At 29.4% G+C, this 21,225-nt stretch overlaps 1 protein-coding gene across 2 annotated transcripts in view; it reads left to right on the top strand.

Moving 5' to 3' along the window:
- Positions 1-21,225, top strand: part of LOC122499320 (platelet glycoprotein V-like) — a 128,160-nt gene that overhangs the window by 38,871 nt on the left and 68,064 nt on the right. The window contains exons 6-8 of one of the 2 annotated variants that reach the window (XM_043607599.1): positions 2,035-2,189; positions 20,163-20,416; positions 20,572-20,591. The gene's annotated coding sequence lies outside the window, so the exon portion shown is untranslated. The remainder of the gene's footprint in view (positions 1-2,034; positions 2,190-20,162; positions 20,417-20,571; positions 20,592-21,225) is intronic. The other variant, XM_043607600.1, reaches the window with a different exon arrangement.

Here is a 21,225-nt window from a genome sequence, read left to right as displayed (position 1 = left end):
ACAGAGTTTCACGTTTGTGAAGTCTGCAGGTGCGAGCGATGGTCTGTAAAATCGGGAAAATAAAAATAAAAAAAGCACACGTGCTGCCAGCAAGGATTTTCTTTTCCAGTCGCATTTCCATTCATCGCCAAACAAGCTTACATAATACATAACAATGTGCACAGGCGAAAAAGTTATTTGAATTTCGCGCCATTCTTGCAGTACGTGTGTGTTGCATTTATTTAAAACGCGGATTTACCTTAGATTTTCTTTTATTTGTCCCTTTCGAATCTTTCTTTTTGACCTTTTCTTCTCTAATGATGGACATGTGTTTTGTTCTAAGATTTTATTTTTATTTTTATTTTATTTACTTTACTTTTAGAAATGTTAAATTAAATGTATAAATATTTGTTTATCTATTTATTTAAGAAAGTTGAAAGTCCCTCTAGGGCTAAATATGAAATGATGAGTAAACAAAATGAACACTCAGAGGGAAATTTGTTTGAAACAATATTTTAGTTGCATAAACCAAATAAGTGTGTATATTACAATTTGTATCGAAACATTTGTTTGGTTTAACTAACCTTAACTTTAGCTGACTAAATTCTTTCTTTGAATGCAAAATTTAATAAACTGAAACATTATTTATATCAAGTAAATAATTATTTAAACCAACTTTATGTATAAAATAATCTAAACATTAGGTTTATTCAAACAGAGTATAGTTGCTTCAAACATATTTTTTTCCAAGTGCACTTTGTTACTATTATCATAATAATTTTTTAGTTTAGTCACATCACATATTGAAATTTCTCTGCATAATTTCTGGTAATATAATTGATACTCAGTGATGATTTATGCATCGCAAACAACACTTAAAACCGATTATAAATCGTTAGATCAATATTAACCTGTGACGTTTGATTGTATTCATAAGCATCAATAAACATTTGCCAATGGTAAATATAAAGGTATTCATTATTATTTGTTATATTGTTATAACGGTTTTTCAGACACATAAATTATTTCTACCGATTTGTCGCGAATATAAATGCCGTAGAATTGTTTATATATACGCGGCGAATTTCTGAAATGAATATGAATAATTTCATATGAATTTATTTTATATACACGTGTATGATTGACACAATGTACTTAAAAAATTAATGAATCTAAAGTTCAAACTTGGTAATTAAAAAATTTATCATTTATTTATCACAATTTACCATTCATAACTAGACGGGAAAATTATTTTAAAATATGTATATAGAAAATATTATGTTTTATGGTAGTTATTAATTTTCACGTTCTGTTTACATTTATTGTAGGAAATTAGTACAGAATTGTTGATTATAATTTTTTTTTAATTCAACGGTTTATTGTTGTGTAGTTTTTCACATCTGTTAACATTTTTTGAAACTTATTAATAATTGACGGACAATTACTTTGTAACTACCATTCATTGTATTAAATTGTACGATTGATTGTTATCGACGTTATTTACCTATATACAATAATTGTATTTTATTTTAATTAAATATATTTTATGTATGCGGCTATATGATACTTTTTATTTGGAAATATTTTCTAAATACTAGTAAATAATGTACAGTTAGGGAAAATGGCGTGTAATATTATAATGACCCTTGAAATTTGAAACTTTTTAAAATTTTCTACATGGTTCTCATAGTTTCTCGTGACATGAGGAATAGATGATGTTTATTCACAACGAGATACGGTTGCTGGGAAGTGAGAGAAACAAATTAGACTCTTGCCCGACCCTTTACACTTGTTTCATTTCTCAAGATAATTACGGAACGAATACGCATACTATATATATATATGAAAATTTAACGTGTATGTATATTTTTAGATTGAACGAATGAGCTTTTAGTCTTAAGCACATATACAAAATCTTCCATCTAAAAATATACATTAGTTGCATTCCAGTATTTTCTTAACCGGAATTATTCAGCCGATGCAATTTACATATGTAGTTGATTTTGATAAATTGCATTCTTTAGTGTTTTAAATATATTTTTTTTTTGTTTTCAGAGAGAGATTTTCTATAAAAATAAATGCCTCGACGTCTATTTTCGAAGATGAATCATCGACAAAAGCTGACTTCTTGTGTACATGTGCAAAAAGGAGACATAACATTTGCTGTGACATGACGAGTATATACTTGACGTTTATGGAGGATCATAAAAGTGAGTTTTTGAAAATTATTATTTTTTTGTTTTTAGTATAAGTTTAGAAGGAACAATAGAATTTAAGTTTCGACGTTTCGAGACATTCCCCTGTCCAAAAATAAAATCGGAAAATTAGGTGAAGTTAAAATCCGTTTTAAATATTGTCTCACTTTATCATAACTTATTAGCATAAAATTTGTTTCGTTTTGATAGGTCCTTTTTCAAAATGATTAATATTGTATTTGATTCACGCATTTTTAGTTTGATCAATATACGAAACGCCTTTTAATGCGCTTTCACTTCCGATAAAAGTCTACACGTTCCTGTGTTACATTGAAACTGTTTTAAGAGCGAAAACGATTCCACACAAAGTGTTTCGGGAGAGTGATTTTTTTGCTCACCTTTTAAGACGCGGAGTAAAAAAACCCATATGTCGAGCTTTGAGAAACAAAAAAAAGTGAGATATGGAATTTTTTACCTTTACAATATTGAAAAAATAAAGAAAATATTTTCTCCTCTCTACAATATTATTTATTAATCAATTTGATATTCGCCTGTCTGTATATGTATATCTTTTCGTGGAAAATGTTTAATTCACCATGTAGATTTTGATATTCGTGTTGGTATATATATATAAGCAAACAATCTACATGTTTGTTATGTATATAGAGAATTTGAAGCACACGGAATAGAGAATGTATATACATATATGGAGAAAAATAGCTGTATGCTCTATCGCAATTTTCTTATCGTAGCGTACGCATGAATTCCGCATTTTCCGCTTCCATTCATCGCCGCCAACTGGGAGAAATAAGTAGATAAAACCATTGCCAAGTGCATTTGTTACCAAAGACTGACAAGTCAATACATATACATATAAGCTAATACAACTTGGCAAACGTATACCTTTTACGAGCCCACTTTCAATATATATAAACCCCTTAAAAATTCTTTCACAAACATGTCTGAAAATGTTCGCTTTTTCCTCATGTCCGGATAAATCCTAAATGTTCCAATTCTTTGGCAAATTGCTATTTTTCTATATTCCCTCAATTCTGTATTTTTAATAATAATAATAATAATAATAATATTGATGACGAACAGTTTGTGAAATTCTGACAGTTTTACTCTTCAATCTTTTTGAATCTTATCCTTTTCTTCTCTTAGAACAGTTAATATTTTAAATTATCTTGAAAAGTTGTAAAAAACATTCTTCTGCTATCACTGTTTCTCCTGGAAAATCGTTGAAATTTCGACGTATTTCTATGGCATTTCCAATTTCTCCAACTTTCCAGGTAAATTTTCGCCTAAAGTCAAAACCATTCGTGTTGAGTCATTCTATCATTATTTACCTACAATATTCCTGGAAGGACAACCCGTTAACATCTTTACGACTGAATTATCGCTTTGGTTATTGATCTATTGTTCGTCGCAAATTTATGGGACAATGCAGATTCTGCAGGTGACCCAGAGAGAGTGAGAGAGGAGTATCGACTGGTTATGGGCAGTCACGTTTGTCAATGATTGTATTGTCGTGAACGATCTCTCTATACTGTACCTCTCGTCATCTATAGTGTTTATTACATCAGGAAATTCCAATAATATTTATAAAGTTTTTAGTGTAGAATTTCAAATAAATAGAACTTTTAGACTATTTGGAAGACAAAGAACATAATTCATTCTTATCGATTAATAAAATGTGTGCACATCTCGAGGTTTACGATGTGCGGTTATAATGCCCTTGGCTAGAGCCCTATACTGGAAAGTGCCATACCCTTCTGTATTTCGATGCAAAATTAAGAGCCCATTTACCCGCAGGCCTCGTGTCTTGATGTTGCCAAAATTCGCTCTTCAACTACTGTGAACCGCAAATACACGTCCGACATATTTTATGGATGTCGTTAACGAATTTCTCCAAGCTCAATGGGAGGTCCTTGTTTTGGCCCTTAGGAGGTAACCGAGAGAGAGTACCTTTTCTCTGCTCCATCCCCCCTGCTCGAGGTATATACGTGTCTTCATCAGGATCAAAAGGTCTCTCTATGAATGCTCAAGTACATTATTTCGAATAATTGGCTTTTCCATTTCTAATCCCATAAGGGTTTGGAAATGAAAGTTGGATACTGAACTGATGTATCAGTTTCTTTGAGAATTCATTACGTTTCCATTTAGTGTCAAGTTCTTTTTATTTTTAATAGATCATTTTGTGTTTACATATTCTATTTTTTAAGGAAAAGATTGTTCTAGTAATAAGTTAGGACCAGTAATAAATTTTTGGACTAACAATTGTTAGCAAACAGTAGATAAAGTTCTCTAAAAAATAATTTTTCATCTTCTGCTGATTATCGGCTGTGGTTACTTTTTATAAATTGTGAATTAAATTAATTTTGAGGACCCCGATATTAATTGGAATTGTTCTAGTAATAAGTTAGGAGCAGTTTTAAGTAAAATGTTCTCTTATTTGACTCGGACTGGTTATGTTTTTGTCAGTAATACTTTTACTGGTTCGAGGCCGGATTTTGAAAAACTAGATAAACGCACAATTTAAAAACTACAATAGAGAAAATTATAAGGTTGTAAAAATAAATTAATAGGAGAATATTTTTAATTCAAGACAAATTGATGTGGTTATAAATAGAAAGAAAATTATAAAGGAAAGAATTTTTCTAATTTTTAAGAATAATTTTATCACCTCCGCGAGATATTTATAATTTTTATAAATATTGTTTTCTAATCCAACTATATATAAGAATGAATTTATTATTTTGCGCAATAATTAACTTTAGTTCTCAAAGTTTTCTTCAAGTGTGAGAAGATTTACTTGAATATTGCACCCGCGCGCGGAGATAACTTGAGAGGGAACAACGACCTGCCAATCGCAGGCGTATCAATTCGGTGCACGCGAAACAATCGATTAAGTTTTGGAATTGTCGTCGTATTATGGAACACACCCTCTGAATTATCTCACGAGATTAATTTCCCACTCGACATAGATCACATTCTAAAGCGAAAATCTCTGGATGGTGTGTCAGCAGCGTTCCTGGAACGTGTGCGGACGAAAGAGAGAGAGAGAGAGAGAGAGAGAGAGAGAGAGAGAGCGGGCGCGAGAAGCGATCTTTAACACCGCATCGCACCGACAAACTGTGAAAATTCTCCTACTAACAGAAAAGTGGTGTACGTATTAAAGATCTTTTTACGATTTATTGTAAGCATTAGTTACATGGCTCTGCAAACTTACGCTAAAAGTACACTTGAGACTTCTTATTTTTTTAACATTCTTTATGGTCGTGATAAATTTGATTAATACCTGGTAATAGACATATCATTTCTTATATGTTGTTTTCACTCAATGGAATATGTTTCGCTGTTAAAATTTTATCGGATATTTTATAGGGTATAAAAAATGTTCTTTGAACGGAAATTACATGGTATCAAGAAGTTAAGATAGTGTAATATTTTGCGCGTAAAGTCGCGATGAAGTTTTTTCCACCCTTAGAGAGAGATAATGTGTTGCTTTTTTTCTCTCGTATGGAAAAAATATTCCCAATAAATAAGAGCTTTCTTTTAATTTTTATTTAACATTATAGATCATTTCAGTATCGACTAGGAGGCCGTCCATAAATTACGTAACACGTTTTTAGTGAAATTTTGAACCCCCCCTCCCCTTATGTAACAAGTTATAACAAAATCGTTTTACACCCCCCCCCCTATCAATGTTACGTAATTTTTAAAAATATTTTTTTTACTAACGTTTTTCGAAACAAATTTGTTTATTACTGTTATTTTTAGTATTTATATCGTACAAATAGCAATACAAAATTAAGTTAAATATAAAAAACATTTAGAGGAATAATTTTATTAATCATACTGAACAACCAAAAATATAACATTGATTTTTTAACAATAAAAATTGTATATTATTCCCAAGAATCGATTCGCGAAATGATTCGATTTTTACTTATTTTGAAGTGGCGGCAAGGGACAGCTTTTCAAAAATTTATCTTTTATAAAGAGATTAAGTTCCTTATAAATATTACGTAACAATGATGATTGACCCCCCCCCTCCCATGTAACATATGATAACATTTTCTCGAACCCCCCCTCACCCCTAAACGTGTTACGTAATTTATGGACAGCCCCTAGTCTCTAATTCTTATATTCTCTACGAATATCCGAATTGTGAACATTAAATATTATGTTACAAAATATGTATTAATTATTATTATTAGGTAATAGTAGAAGGTATTAATAATAATAACATCTATGAGAAAGCAATCTTATATAATATATTTATTACTAAATATAAATATATTAAAATAGGAATGAAAAATCCTCCTTTTTTTAAACAGACAAAAATTGTAATTTGTAAATTAACATTTTTGAAATACGGTAATATAAATGTGTTATAAAAAATAGTAATAATTAGAATGATGAATATTTCTCTTCACATTGAAATGGAAAAATTATTTTCCTCATTATATTTATGAGTTATTTCTCTAATATTGAGATTTGTTTCTGTGCCACAAAGTAAAGGGAGAAAAGAAAACTCTTGCTTTGAGAGGAAATTTTTTTTACTGAGAGTATCCATTAATATGAGTCACTGTTTTACATTCCATTTAGAATTTTTTTTTTTTCTAATTATTTGTATCATGCTATTCAAGTTTTTAGTGTGCGTGTTAGTTGTCATTGTAATTAACAAGCGGCACATGTAGCGTCTGCGTGATATATCGTAATTTAACATTTATTATAGGAGGGCAAACATTTTTGTTGACTTCTCTTAATTACAGTAAGCCGTTGACGATTTTTCAAACATTAGTCTCGATTCTTTTTTTTTCTTTCCTTCTTCTTTCTTTTTTTTAATTTAAACGATTTTTTACATTTATTGAGATGCAATAAATTAAAGAATAATTATTTCTTACTTTTATTTTAAAATGTAAAAATAAATTATTTCTCTTTTGTAAATCTTTTTTAACTTTTTGTTGATTTCATATATAATAATGTTTGTGTAGTATGTATTTGGAGAATACTTGAATTTAATTGCTAAAGATTTATTAATGAAAGAGTAGGTATTACGCTGCTATAATTTAGCAATATTTCAAAAATGTTCATTTACGAAATTACAATTGTTTACAATTGTTGATTAAAGTCCGTCTATTATTGTTGACTAGGTTTACGCATAATTTACTCGTGGTCATGATTAATCAATATTATCTTATGGGATCAAGTAATTATAATAGTAAATAATGGGGAATTAAAATTTAAAATATTGAAATGATATTTATTTTTAAATTATTGAAAAAAAGTTTTACTTTAAAATTTGGTAATATTTTAAGAAAATATTAAACTTACTTGTGTATCTTTAATTTTCTATTTCTTCGAAGGAGATTAAATTAATTCTTTTTATTATTTCTTGTCAAATATTTATTTTTCAATTTTTTTAATGGATACATTTTCTACAAAAGTTTAAAACTTCTGAAATTATTATTATATTAACAATAGTAATGAAATAGTAATAATAATAATAATAATAATAATAATAATAATAATAATAATAATAATAATAATAATAATAATAATAATAATAATAATAATAAAATAGTATAAATTTTGTATAGATTATAATTATTGAATATATGAAGATATATCTCTCAATATATTGAGAGACAGAAGGTATAAGCGTGTTATTTAATTTGCGGAAAAACCGCAAATGGAATGAGTTGAGCTGAAGAGAAAGAGTAGTTGAGGTGATGTATAAGAAAAAGAAAGTTTATTGTAGTGAGATAAAAGAAAAAGTGAAGCACAGAAAGGCCAAAGCTTTGTGAGTTGAAAAATATATGATCCTTTTCTTCATATATATGTACGTACTTTTAAAGCAAGTCTTGTATTCATTAGCTTATTAGACTACATTGACCTAGTAATTTGCACATCTTCTCAAGGACCTCGCTCGAGTTCTTGGCCTATTTTTTTTAGAAAAAAATTTTTTTTTCCTCATACACAAATTTTCTCCAAGAATCATTATCTAGAAAGACAGTATTTTTTACTTCACGAAAACTTCTTTTTTTGTTATTTATTTTTCCTTTACACTAAAAGTCTTAATGTGGTTATATTTTTAATTCTATTTTTCACAATTAGTTAATTCATTAAAAATATACAGTAACGCGCATTGGAATAATTTCACCACGAGACTCAAATTATTTAAAGCTTTGCAATAAAAAAATTTTTCCTATACGGATATTTACGTAAAGAAATTTAATATCCGTGAACTGTATGGGAATAAAAACAAAAAGAAGTAGTGTGAGCGAGAAAAACGAAAATGAAAGGTAGTGAGTGAAAAGAAGACAATATAGGAAAAGTTAATTTCAAGTCGTAATATTGTGAATAAAGTTTATATATATATATATATACACACATGGGGAATATTATATATATATATATGTAGGTGTATGTGTAAATATTGTGTGTGTGTGTGTGTGTGTATATAACAATGGTTGTCAAGTTTATACGAGTTCCCCAGTGATATAAATCGGCAATATAACAGAAGCAATAAAAAGTACGTAACATGCGTTTTTTTTGCAAGTTTATGAGGATCTCTTAATTTCCGCGTCTGTGATTTTCCCAGCTTGCGAATATCGTGATTCATGGGGGCACATTGTCTCGTTCCTGTTGCGTTTGTTTTCCTTCTTCGATATTAATCTTTTTGCAATACCAAAACTCAACACCCAAGACACCATTTTCTAAATTGTGGTTGTAGCATTTATTTTCATTTATTCTTTTTCTTTTTAATCTCTTTTTGGTGTTAAATTTATGCAGTATAAAAAGTATGAGAAAGCAAAAATTAAATAATTAGAAGAAGAAAATTATTATTACTATTATTATTATTATTATCATATGCACTACATCACGCTGGAAGAGGATTTGTCCAAGAAGTCGAAACAGACTTGAGTGCAAGTGAACGATGCACACACACACGTATTATACACTCACAGGCCTTGCGTTTAGCACGAAACTTGCTGTAATAACTTTGACATAATCTTACCAAGTTCTAGAGCTTTGTCGATTCGATTAAGAGCGAGTCGCTTATAATCCCGAGTTGTGACTGTAATTGTATTCTACCACAATGTATGATTAATTGCACCTACAAAAAATACGAATTTCTATATTCATTTTTTAATCGAAATCTCTTTTCTGTCGATGAGTTATAAAGAAGAATTTAAGACATTATAACTTGGTTATAAGAATTAATTTCTTTAAATTTTTACAATATAGTAGAATATTTTTCAATGTTCCATTAATGTGTTTTTATATTTTCACTTGTAAATTTAAAGAAAGAATGCAATTTTCGATGAATTAAATTTTAATTGACGTTAAAAGGCAACAATGTGCGGGAGGATGTTCCATTTCAGTAAATCTTTTTCCTGGCCGCACGTAATTTTCTTCTTACACGTTGGCTAATTGCTGAATAAGAAACTTCCTTGCCCGTAAAACCGTTAGTAAAACGATTCCCTCCAGCATCTACCTGAAATGCAGATTTTCTCTAGCCATGGCAAAAAAGTCTACTCCCCATAAATCTCAATAAAGGCGAAGCAAAATTTTTCAAGTCTCCGTTTTACATTTTGAAGCATTTACATATTAAATGAATTAATTTATTTCTTTATTTATTTATTTACTAAATTAAAAAAGAATATCACAACATTGTGTGCATTGTGCTTAGTGGAAAATTTAAAGAAAAGAATCTTCCGAGATATTTTCCATAAATCCGTTGCATATAGATGTTTTTCGCAGCATAATAGATTTGAAAAACTTTTTTGTCCTTTAAGAATTCTTATAGTGATCCCTAAATTCCGCATCCCGAACGACAGATTAACATTCATGAAGAAGTGTAAACTTTAAATGTGAAGGTGAAGAAATCAAAGTTTAAAAAACTTTTTTCATTATCCCGATGAGGGAGAATTATTCAAGGTTGTTTTGAAATTCGATTCCAATTCCACTGTCTTCTCTGGCAAGAAATTTCCTGAATTTGAAATGACAAGTCAAACTCTCGTTGAGGTATTATTGTTTGTTCAAGCAATCACTATGTAGAAAGATGCGACGACGACGATGACGCTAGTCGCTGTTTCTGCCAGTTAAAATATACAGGGCAAATCTATATACATTTGAAATAGATTATGTCAGAGGGAAAGAGTGCGAGTCTCCCTAAATTTATTTATAGACCCTATAGTTTTGACTTTTCAATTCTCCACGGACCCTTTTTTTCACGCCTGATCCGTGTCGATTCATTTATCATTTTTATTTTCAGAATCGACACCCAGGCTTGCCCAGGCTAAAAAAAAGAAACGAACTCTAGGTTATATATCGTTGAAAAGCATACATTACTTATGTCTGAGATCTGAAAGGGAGCTTTCAATATTTTCTCGTATATTCATAGTGCGTAGAATAAATGTTTAAAGGAAAAATTTGCGAGAATTTAAATTAAATTTCCGCACGTCTAGGAATATTGCGCCAGTCGAATGTTTCCCTAATTCAGGGAATGTCATTGTATTTTGAATAGAATTGGTTAGATGTATTGGAAATATTTAGAAGTTTATCGTTGTTCTAATTGAAATTTCGAGACGTGTGAATGTTCTCTGAAACTCATTAGTTTGAAATTGCAGTGGATCGACTTTTGTATGGGCGAATTACTATTTAGTGAATTTCTTAATGTGGAATTTTTATTCAATTAAATTTTCATTACACAGTAGAACTTTTATTTTGTCGAATTCCTCGAAATTATTTATTATTTAACTCAAGTCAGTAAGAAATCACTTTTATTAGATCGATATTTTTGTAAGGACACAGTTTTCTTGAAATTGATACCAAAAATTTGGATCAATTTATTTGATCCACATTTTTGATATGAAATCGTTGCACAGTGAAGAAAAAACGATTTGAAATATTGCATTCACCATTTTGAATTTATTAAATGAGATTTTGAAATTCAGTGACCGTAAAAATGTCACGGAGTCTATATATATAGTAGAAACTGAAAGCGAAAAATTGATAATAAACTTCTTAAAATAATTTATGTTATGAGGTCGTTACAGGACAAAATTGTCAGGAACTTTGACAAATAATTTTTCTCTCCATGTATACATATATATATAGATAGCGTTAATTAGCCAGGGGACACGGGGTGTTAATTACCCTAGTCAGTAATGCATTGGACGCGCTTAATAGACTACAACCACTCGTGTTTCCATGAAAATGCATTGCGGTCACGTTTTTCCTTTAGGCGTCAGAGTGATTGGTAGATCGATCGCTATGTCCGCGGAATCACCAAGATATAATGCTGCAACACGTTTTCCAACTCTCTCTCCCCCCTCTCTCTTTTTTATACTTCCTAATAGATTATATTTCCTATATATATATACACACCCTCCATATGTATAAGCCGGGAATAATTTATTTTCCGAGAGACGACCCTGCTCAGGGGAAATGTACAGCAAACTCTTTTCCTACAACTTCCGTTGCATCAGAAACTTTAAATTAAAAGATTATGATTAAAAGATAATCGACGTGCAGCTGGAAAGTTGAAAATTCAACGGATATCCCTTTGGGTTTAAACATCAGTTTCAAAAGATGAAAACTATTAAACACAAGTTTGTTTTCATTTTTTTCCCTCATATTCTCATCACATGTCTTTTTAAAAATACAAGCATGAGAATTAGGTACTTGACAGGATCATTATAATAATTTAAGGAGTATCCCATCACATTAACTGAAAGTAAATAATACATCAGGAGTTAGAGTTAAAAATTTTTGTCTAATTTATCTCAATGTCAAAGTTAATTATTCCCTCAGGGTTTTTAAAAATAAAATAATTGCTCCAATTTTTTTGCTTCCATTTACATAGTCTTTAAATAAAGATTTAAGTGTATTATTTCTTTTACCTCAATGCATATAAAAGAATATACATATAATCGCGTGCACGTTTATCGAGACTATATATGTTCCTTTGTTTGCTTGACTTGGGCAATTAACATATTGTGCGTTTTATAGACTCTCTAAAGCTATACATATAAATCTCTTAGTCAATATAAGGTCGACATGCAATAGCCTTTATACATTTTTCACATCTATTTATGTTGATTTATGTTCCCTCTGACTTGCACTCTTTTCATGCACTCACTCAAACTTGACTCTCTTTTTCTTCTTCTTCTTCTTCTTTTTTTTTTTTTTTTTTTTTTTTTTGGTTTGCCGACACGAAAATCCTTCTTTTCCTACATTATCATTTTTATCATTGAATGCAAAGAGGTCCACAAAATCGCAACTGTACGTGTCTATCAATAAACCTCTAGAGAGAATTTCAAATGTAGCAAAATTATTATTTAACATTTACGCCAAAATTCTAAACAATAATCGTGCTCGCAGGAATTAATACCATGGTAAATTTTAAGCTTTCAGTTATTATTTATTATTTATTTATTTTATTTTTTCTTTGATAAAAATTTTTCTTTAAATCAAAACCAAATCATTTATATTTTGAAAAACGCAACGCTTTTTAATACTTCTTATAGCTTACTGTGAACTTGTGATTTTTTGATTTAGTGGTAGAGAGAGGATCTTTATAATATTAATGATTGTTACATTTGGTATACCTTTTACATATGTAAATTTTGCAATCCACGTATAGTTAAAATCGATTCAGTAATTTTGAATAATTGTAGTTTCAAACCATATGGTACACATGGTGATTCATTGTAACTTTAATAGATATGGTATTTCTAAATAATTATAGTTTCCAAAGTGTCAGTAATTTTGAATATATTAGTAGTTACATTCTTCTCTTCTTTGGTGTTTAGAGCAATTGTCGATCCCTACAATTGATGCCACATTTGAATAATGGTAATTTTCATATAATGGTTGCTGTATAATGGTATTTATCTGTATAGTGGACGGTAGTTATTGTAATTTTGATTAATGCCCCCTATTCCAGACAATAATTCTAGCAATTAGTTTAACATTAATGAGAAAATGGCACATTTTCAGAAATCTTAGAATAGATTACTTTGTACAAAAATGTTATTTTGAAATTTTTTAATTTCTTAATATAAAAAAGTAAATGAAGTTAATTTAAATTTTAATTTGAAATGAAAGGTAATTTTACAAACCTTATTTTTTAGAATTTTATTTCCGTCAAAGGGGTAATTTGTGAGTGTATTCGCGTGTGTAAAGGCAGAAACTCGAGAGAGGCGGTTTGTCGCTCATTAGCTTATATCGTTGATCAATCGCAAAGTGCGTGAAATAAATTTACAATTCTTGAGTATTGGAAAAGAGGAAGAAAGAAGAAAGGAAAGAAAGAAGGAAAGAAAGAAAGAAAGAAAGGCTAGCCCAAGTCAATCGTAGCTACACCTGCTACCGTACACACTTTCCCCCCATTCTCTTATCGATTTCAGAGACACGACGTACAGCTAGGTTCAACGTCTTGTAACCCCTGGTATAAACTATAAAGTACAACCGTGTATGTGGCAAGTATCAACAAAACTTGGAAGGAAAAAAAACTAGTGTATAGAGGAAGTGCACCACAGGAAAAGGAACGCGAAACGGAAAAGCTGCCACATAGCATTTTTAGAAGGAAAAGAAATTCCCTCAAATTGGATGATATGATTCTCTATCTATATATACTGTTTTAGAAGCAAGAGATGTTGTTTCAATTGAAAAGAAAAGAAAGAATTCTTCTACTCGAAAGTTTAAAACTCGAAAAATTATATATATATATATATATATGGGTTGATTTTTCTAAAAGTCCCACTTTTGTACTTGAATTTTTCAAGTTATACTATTTTTGCCTTTGAAATACGTTTTTTATATTCAAAAGTCAGAATTTATTTACACTCATTACTTATTATGCGATTTTTCCATTGAAGCTCTTTGTAAAAATCGCATCGACTTTGATCCTCTTAAATTAAACTGCAACATTTTTAAGATATAGCCTCTATGCTGAATTGAAGACTGATAATCTAAAATTAAGATTTTATTTTTCCTATGCGATAACCCCACGGCGAGTGGTGAATAAACTCATTTAATCTATAGATTAGTTATAATTAAAATATAATTTTTTGAACAAATGAAAATAAAAACGATCCAGTTTGTTTATGAATTTAATACAATATGCAGTAGACATCGATAACATATCATTCCGTGCAATAAATGGGTCAATTGATACAACAAAAGGTGATAATTTTACTCTCGATAATAAAATATAAGCTCCAAATTGAATTATAATGTCAAATGATTCATTAATACGGTATAATGTCACCATTGTTAGTGTGATGTGTATATATATAATATGCCACTCATAAAGTTCATTTTAATAATTAATTTCTCAAATGCATTTTACAAATATAGATATTCACATAATGAATAGTAATGGAAAAATAATTATTTTTAAATTAATTGCAAATTATCAAAAGTCCCTAAGCAGATGAGAAAAATATATTAACAGTAATTTATAAACTAATTCTAATTCATCATAAAAATTTAGTATTAATAAAATTTTATCTAGATTATGAAAAGTTTCTTTTGATATAAAAATAATTTTTTCGGCGCAAGTGTAAATATAAAAGTTTTCGAGAGAGTGCTTGGACAATTGAAAGGAACACTTAAAAAACTGTAACAAAAAAAAAAAGAAATTATTTCCTGAGAGCAAATGTCATACACAATATAGATATATCATTTGAGAGAGAAATAAATGGACAGAAGAAAGCAACGGAAAAGCTGATAAATAGGATTTTTAGGAGGGGTGGGGAAAAAAGAGGAATTTCCCCAAATTGGATGAAATGAGTGCACACTCTGTTTTGGGGGAGATGTAATCTCAATTGAGAGAGACAATTTTCTTTGAGGAAACCCCTTAAGTACAGAGAGAAAGAGTTTGTAAACTCAAAATCGCTTGAGTGGAACGATATAAAGAGAGAGAAAAGAAAATAGAGACAGAAAAAGGAAGAGAATATTTTCTCTTTTTTTAAAAAAACAAAAAGAAAATTCTTTCCTAAGGATCATAATCATAAATGAGCAATGCAGGTAAAACCAACACATTGACACAAGAAGTTATTGGGCAAGTTAAGAGGCTGCAGGGTGATGTTATCAGTATCAGTATACGATGTTGGAGAACGATATTAGATTAAACTTCGCTTCAAGAATGCTGCTGGTTTCGATAACAATCAGCAACCCCAATTTCTCTGGCAGCATGCTGTTTCGACCCTGACTCTAGAAACCTTCATCTCCCTTATTTATATATATATATATACACTCACACACATATATCTATACGACGTCCGGTCAAATAACTCCATCATTCCTATTTCCTGGAGATCCTTACACTTGGACCATTAAGATAAGATTAACTATCCGAGTCATTTAGAGAGAGAGAGAGAGAGAGAGAGAGAGAGAGAGAGAGAGAGAGAGAGAGAGAGAGAGAGAGAGAGAAGAGAAAAAATATTTATACCAGGTGCACTTCTTCTTTTTGTCTATATTCGAAAATGGCTTTTATTGTGTTTGGGCCAATCGATTTTACATATAGTTTCGATGTTATATAGATATTCTTTCTGTTGGTTCTGTTGTCAGGGGCTAATTTTACAGTTTTGTTGACGGATTGATAGTAATCTTGAGATGTTTTATTTTCTGATTCAAGATTTTTGATCCTTAGTGGGAGGAATTTAATTATACTGATAAAGTGTATATCAATTTATTGTTCAATTTAATTAGAATTTTAATTAATTGGATTCAATTACAGCTGTAGATTTACTGACATTTTGGAATTATATACCTCATTTGTTACGACAGTTCGATTTTGTGATATTCAAGTATCAGAATATGAATCTGATTCTATTCTATATCACTTGTTCGAAAATCCTTTGACTACTTGGCATTTTTTGTTTCGAAAAAAAAAATTTATTATTATACATTATAATTTTTATTCGGTAATTTAACTAAAAGACAATTTTAATTACTTGATAAACACGAATTATGATATAGTTTTAAAGAAATTTATGATAATTTGAATTAGACTATTTTAGAGAGTAAATCCTCTTTCTTATCTTTTAAGTAATATTGCACTCATTCTTTAGTTTTTGAAAATAATGAAAGTAATATAATGATAAAAATGTTATAAACTCAAAAAAATTAGCATCTGATTAACATAAATTAACTAATTTAAAATAGTGTCCCACTTTAAACTTTTATTTAAATTAAAAGAGCACACTGATGGAAATGAAGACTCTTTCACTGAATCTGATTTAATGCAAATTCAGAAACTAATTTAAATTAATCAGAATTCCGAATAACTTAGCATTTGCATTCTAATATTATATGAAATTCGATAATTTCTGGGTTACACATTTTTCTCAAATAATAGTAAATAGTAAATTTAATTATTATCATCTTAATAGTTGGATTTTAAAATTTTTTTTCTCTAAATAAAAGAAATGACTTTTTTTACAAGTAGAGCAAAGCATTTTGTGTTTAACTTTCCTAAGTGGAAAATCTTAAAAGTAGTTGTATATAAAATTGATTAAACAATTTATTTCTCTGTACTTTTATATAAATGTAGAGCCGGACGTCTTACATTAAACGTTGGCTCCATACAAAGGGCATCGACCGAAAGCCACAAGTTTTATGGCTTTGGCACAGCTTTCCTCTGACCTATCTTAGTTCTCGTTTTAATTTTCGTCATTTCAATCGAAATTTTTTGCATTTAAACAATGTGTAAGTAATTCGCGAGCAGTCCGCCGGGACGGGAGCCAAGTCTCTCTCTCTCTCTCCGCCAATGGTTGCGATATAGGAGAAGGGAAAGATTCGGAGCCAAATTCTTGTGGGTATTTCACCACCAAAGATGTGTATTCTCTGAAAATACACTTATACTACAACTTTACGAAACTTGCTATACACATATACACGTTTCTTGCCTTGGGAAAGCATGTCTCGCGGAATCTCTCGCGGTTCATTTTTCCTTTGGCGCAATAGCGTCTGCCACGTCTAGGTTTATGCGATTGAAACTTTAGACTGCCAAGCACCGTCTTCTGCATAATAATAAAGTGGCGCTTATCGTTATGAAAGTGCATTTGTATGTACGCCGCGTTACATTTGGTAAGCTTGCGAGTCACATTTATACTTGTATAGTTAATAGTGTTCACAGTCCCCTTCTTTTATTATTTTTTTTATTTTACTACCGGAAGGTTCGTCAGGACACTTACTGAATTTTAAGTATTTTAAAGAAATTAGTCAGGGCTTCCACTTCTTTCTTTCTAAAAAACTATATACGCATGTATAAATTGAAAATATGTAATTGATTTATTGGTTAAAGAACACTATGGGAATTTCCCTCGAGAATCAAGTAAACTTTCTTTCTTATTCCTTTGGGAACAATTTTCCATCTTGACGGTATTTTTTTTTCTTTTCTCGCGCGTCACTGCGCCGAGAAATAGATTTCATTTTTTTTAAATTCCAGCTTTTTAGAGTTTAAAAATAGATTCACTTATTATTTATTATAGCATTTGTTTTTATTTACATTCTCCCTTGAAAAGCTGAATATTAATTTTCATCGTGAGTGTAAAATATTAAAGATCCTGAGTAGAGTTTTCCTTTTATGTTAAGCTAGCACCTCGTGATCTTCATTTGATAGCTGTTAAATCGAAATTTCACGGAAATCGGATTAGTAGCTTTTCATTACTGAAATCGAGACTTCGATTCACCCGCGCTGTACGATTCAATGAAATTTGTCATAAAAAAAAGGAAAAAAAGTTAGAAATTAGAATTTGAGTAGAGGAGATAATTATTCTGCCTTCTCAGTGATAATAGGTTCGTTAAATTTAAGTGTTATTCCCATGAAAGCGCGTCTGAGAGTTCAATATCCTTTGTACCGTGCTTGAATTTCCGAGTTTGATATTGTGCAGTCATCGGTGAATAATTAAGTTTTTTCTACACAAAGCGCATAGTTAAAACAGATTTATTTATAACTATAGACGCGTAATATATTCACGATAATCTACAATTTTTAATGAATATATTTTTAAATATTAAAGAAAATTATTATTATTATTATTAAACTTCTTTTTCTAGTATATTTATTTGATTTTTATGTTTGTATTTACTATTAATTTTTATATATGTTTAGATTATAATAAATCTTAGCCTTGCAAGTTACGAGATTATAAACTCATAACAATAAAGAGTCTAATATTGTTATGGAAAAAAATTTGAGAATATATATAGTCGACTTTCTAGAGAAAATTTGAGCTTTATTGTAGGAATTATGATCTTATTACTTAGGGATATTGCTGTGTATGTGAATATTTTTTAGCATATCTGAAATTTAACAGCTTGGAAGCAGCAATTCATATAAATTTTAATACACTAAGGGGAGTCGGAGTCTATTATACATATATCTGTTGGGGAAAGATTTTTTCTTTCTTTCTTTAATGGGAGGATAAAAGAAAGAACACCGACCTGAGGCGGCGAATTTTCGGTCTTGGCTTTTTACCCTCTAACCTTCGAGAGTTGAATATGATTCATTTAAAACTAGGGTTTCTTTGGCGATGATCTTCCTTTATATTATAATAGCCAATACAAAAAAGTCAAACAGGGGCTGTCCATAAATTACGTAACACGTTTAGGGGGGAGGGGGGGTTCGAGAAAATGTTATCATATGTTACATGGGAGGGGGGGGGTCAATCATCATTGTTACGTAATATTTATAAGGAACTTAATCTCTTTATAATAGATAAATTTTTGAAAAGCTGTCCCTTGCCGCCACTTCAAAATAAGTAAAAATCGAATCATTTCGCGAATCGATTCTTGGGAATAATATACAATTTTTATTGTTAAAAAATCAATGTTATATTTTTGGTTGTTCAGTATGATTAATAAAATTATTCCTCTAAATGTTTTTATATTTAACTTAATTTTGTATTGCTATTTGTACGATATAAATACTAAAAATAACAGTAATAAACAAATTTGTTTCGAAAAACGTTAGTAAAAAAAATATTTTTAAAAATTACGTAACATTGATAGGGGGGGGGGGTGTAAAACGATTTTGTTATAACTTGTTACATAAGGGGAGGGGGGGTTCAAAATTTCACTAAAAACGTGTTACGTAATTTATGGACGGCCCCACATAATATTTCTAGACTTTCTTAAAAGAAAAAGAAGAAAATTACACTTTCTTTTTGTTTTCATTTTTTTTCGCATCTCTGGATGATAAAAAGTATAGGAGTTTTCTTGGAAAATTTTTGTCAGCAAAATCCCTGTGCAGAAAAGAAATATTCTGGTATATAGGAGAAATCTGCTTATCCTCTATTGGAGATAGGGGATTTTAGAGCTTGACTTACTTTTCATCACATCTTTTCTGGCTGAAGGAAAATATTTAATATGCAATTTCGTGTAATAGATATTTTTTTTGTTTTGAAAAATCTTTAAAGACGTAATTTATTTTGACTTGAATTATTATATTTGTGTTTACACTTTTCCATTGGGTGAATCTTTAAATTTTACATATTTTTCTTTATCATAGATGATAAATGTTCGCAGAGAAAGAACATATCTTAGAGTCCACTAACTTATTTAATTGCTCCAAATAAATTTGATTTAATTTAAATAAAACTCATTTTTTTCAAATCAATTTTGATTTATTTTGAATATAATTAATTTGTCTACAGTAAATTTCATTTAATTTAATTAAGCATGTTATTTACTTCAAAAAAAATTGTATTTGTATCAAGTAAATTTTTTAATTAGATTAAATAAATTTTATTTGATTCAAAGAAACATTTCTCTGGGTATGCAAATTTGACAAAACCAAAAAAAATAGTGCTTAAAATTTATATTTTTTGAAATTTAATTATCAGTTTACAAATTTTCAATATATTTTCAATGTTTTTTTAAACTTTATTATGAATTTCTTATTATTGTTCCTTAATATTAATTTGCAATAATGTAACTAATTCATTGTTTCATTTTCAGACGTGGTGCTCCAGATCAAGAATATATATTGAATTGTCTAAAGAGAAAAGTTTTCAACTTCCTCGCTGGAGAATGAGTTATAGGTATATATACACAGACAACACTTGAAGAGTTTCTCAAAACAAGAAATGATAACAAAACTGCATTGAATTATCAACAATGCCACTGAGATTGATATTAAATTACACTTTGATGACCCAGAAGCGGAGCAATTGTGACATGATTACCATACTTTCTGCACTTGAAATTGTTTGGTAAGATTTTTTTTCATTAAATTTCTATTATACAGTAAAATTACAAGTTTTTCGATATTTCTTAAATAATCATTTCAATTTTTGACAATTCATTTTGTTTGACAAAAAAATCAATTTTTGTAAACTAATTTCTAAAATAATTTTGTTTTTTCCAGATTCTATAATTCTAAAGGAGGTAAATTTTGAATTTGCTTATATTAAATTGGTATAAATAATACAAAAAATAAATTAGTATGTTCGGTACCAATCTTTAGTACGAATTAAATTAATAGCTGATACGTTTATACGATTAAATAATCTAAAAACATCGTTTTCCCCTGTTTGAAATGAATCATATTAAATTTTGAAACAAAAAGTCTTTCAGTGTATGTGAATTTCTAGTAATTTATGTTAAAATTTTTACACGGAGAAAATGAGTAAATGACTATTTTCAAAGTAAAACCAAAATTTTCTCGAACTTCTGCACATTTTTGACAATTTTTACTACTTTTGCGGGGTAAAAGTTGCTACGATCGAAGTACATTTTTATAAATATTAGTAAAATGTACTTCGAGCGTAGCAAAATTCACTTTGAAAACAGTAAAAGTTGACAGAAATGCGCCGAAGTTCTAGACAGTTTTCGTTTTAGTTTGTAAATATAAGTTCCTCTATATTTTTCTCCGTGTACTATAGGAGTTAGCAAACGAATATTTATTTGTCTAGCAGTATACTAGCCTCTTTGTTTGCTTCAATTAAAAAATTTTGTTGGCACAAATAAATTTTATTTGAGTGGAAGTAAAATTTTTCATTAGAAACAAATAAAATTTATA

The sequence above is a fragment of the Leptopilina heterotoma genome, unplaced genomic scaffold (genome assembly GCF_015476425.1).
Source record: "Leptopilina heterotoma isolate Lh14 unplaced genomic scaffold, ASM1547642v1 Lhet_167, whole genome shotgun sequence".
Classification (NCBI taxonomy): domain Eukaryota; kingdom Metazoa; phylum Arthropoda; class Insecta; order Hymenoptera; family Figitidae; genus Leptopilina; species Leptopilina heterotoma.
Note: the sequence above shows the minus strand (reverse complement) of the source record. Positions and strands in the feature narration are given on the sequence as shown.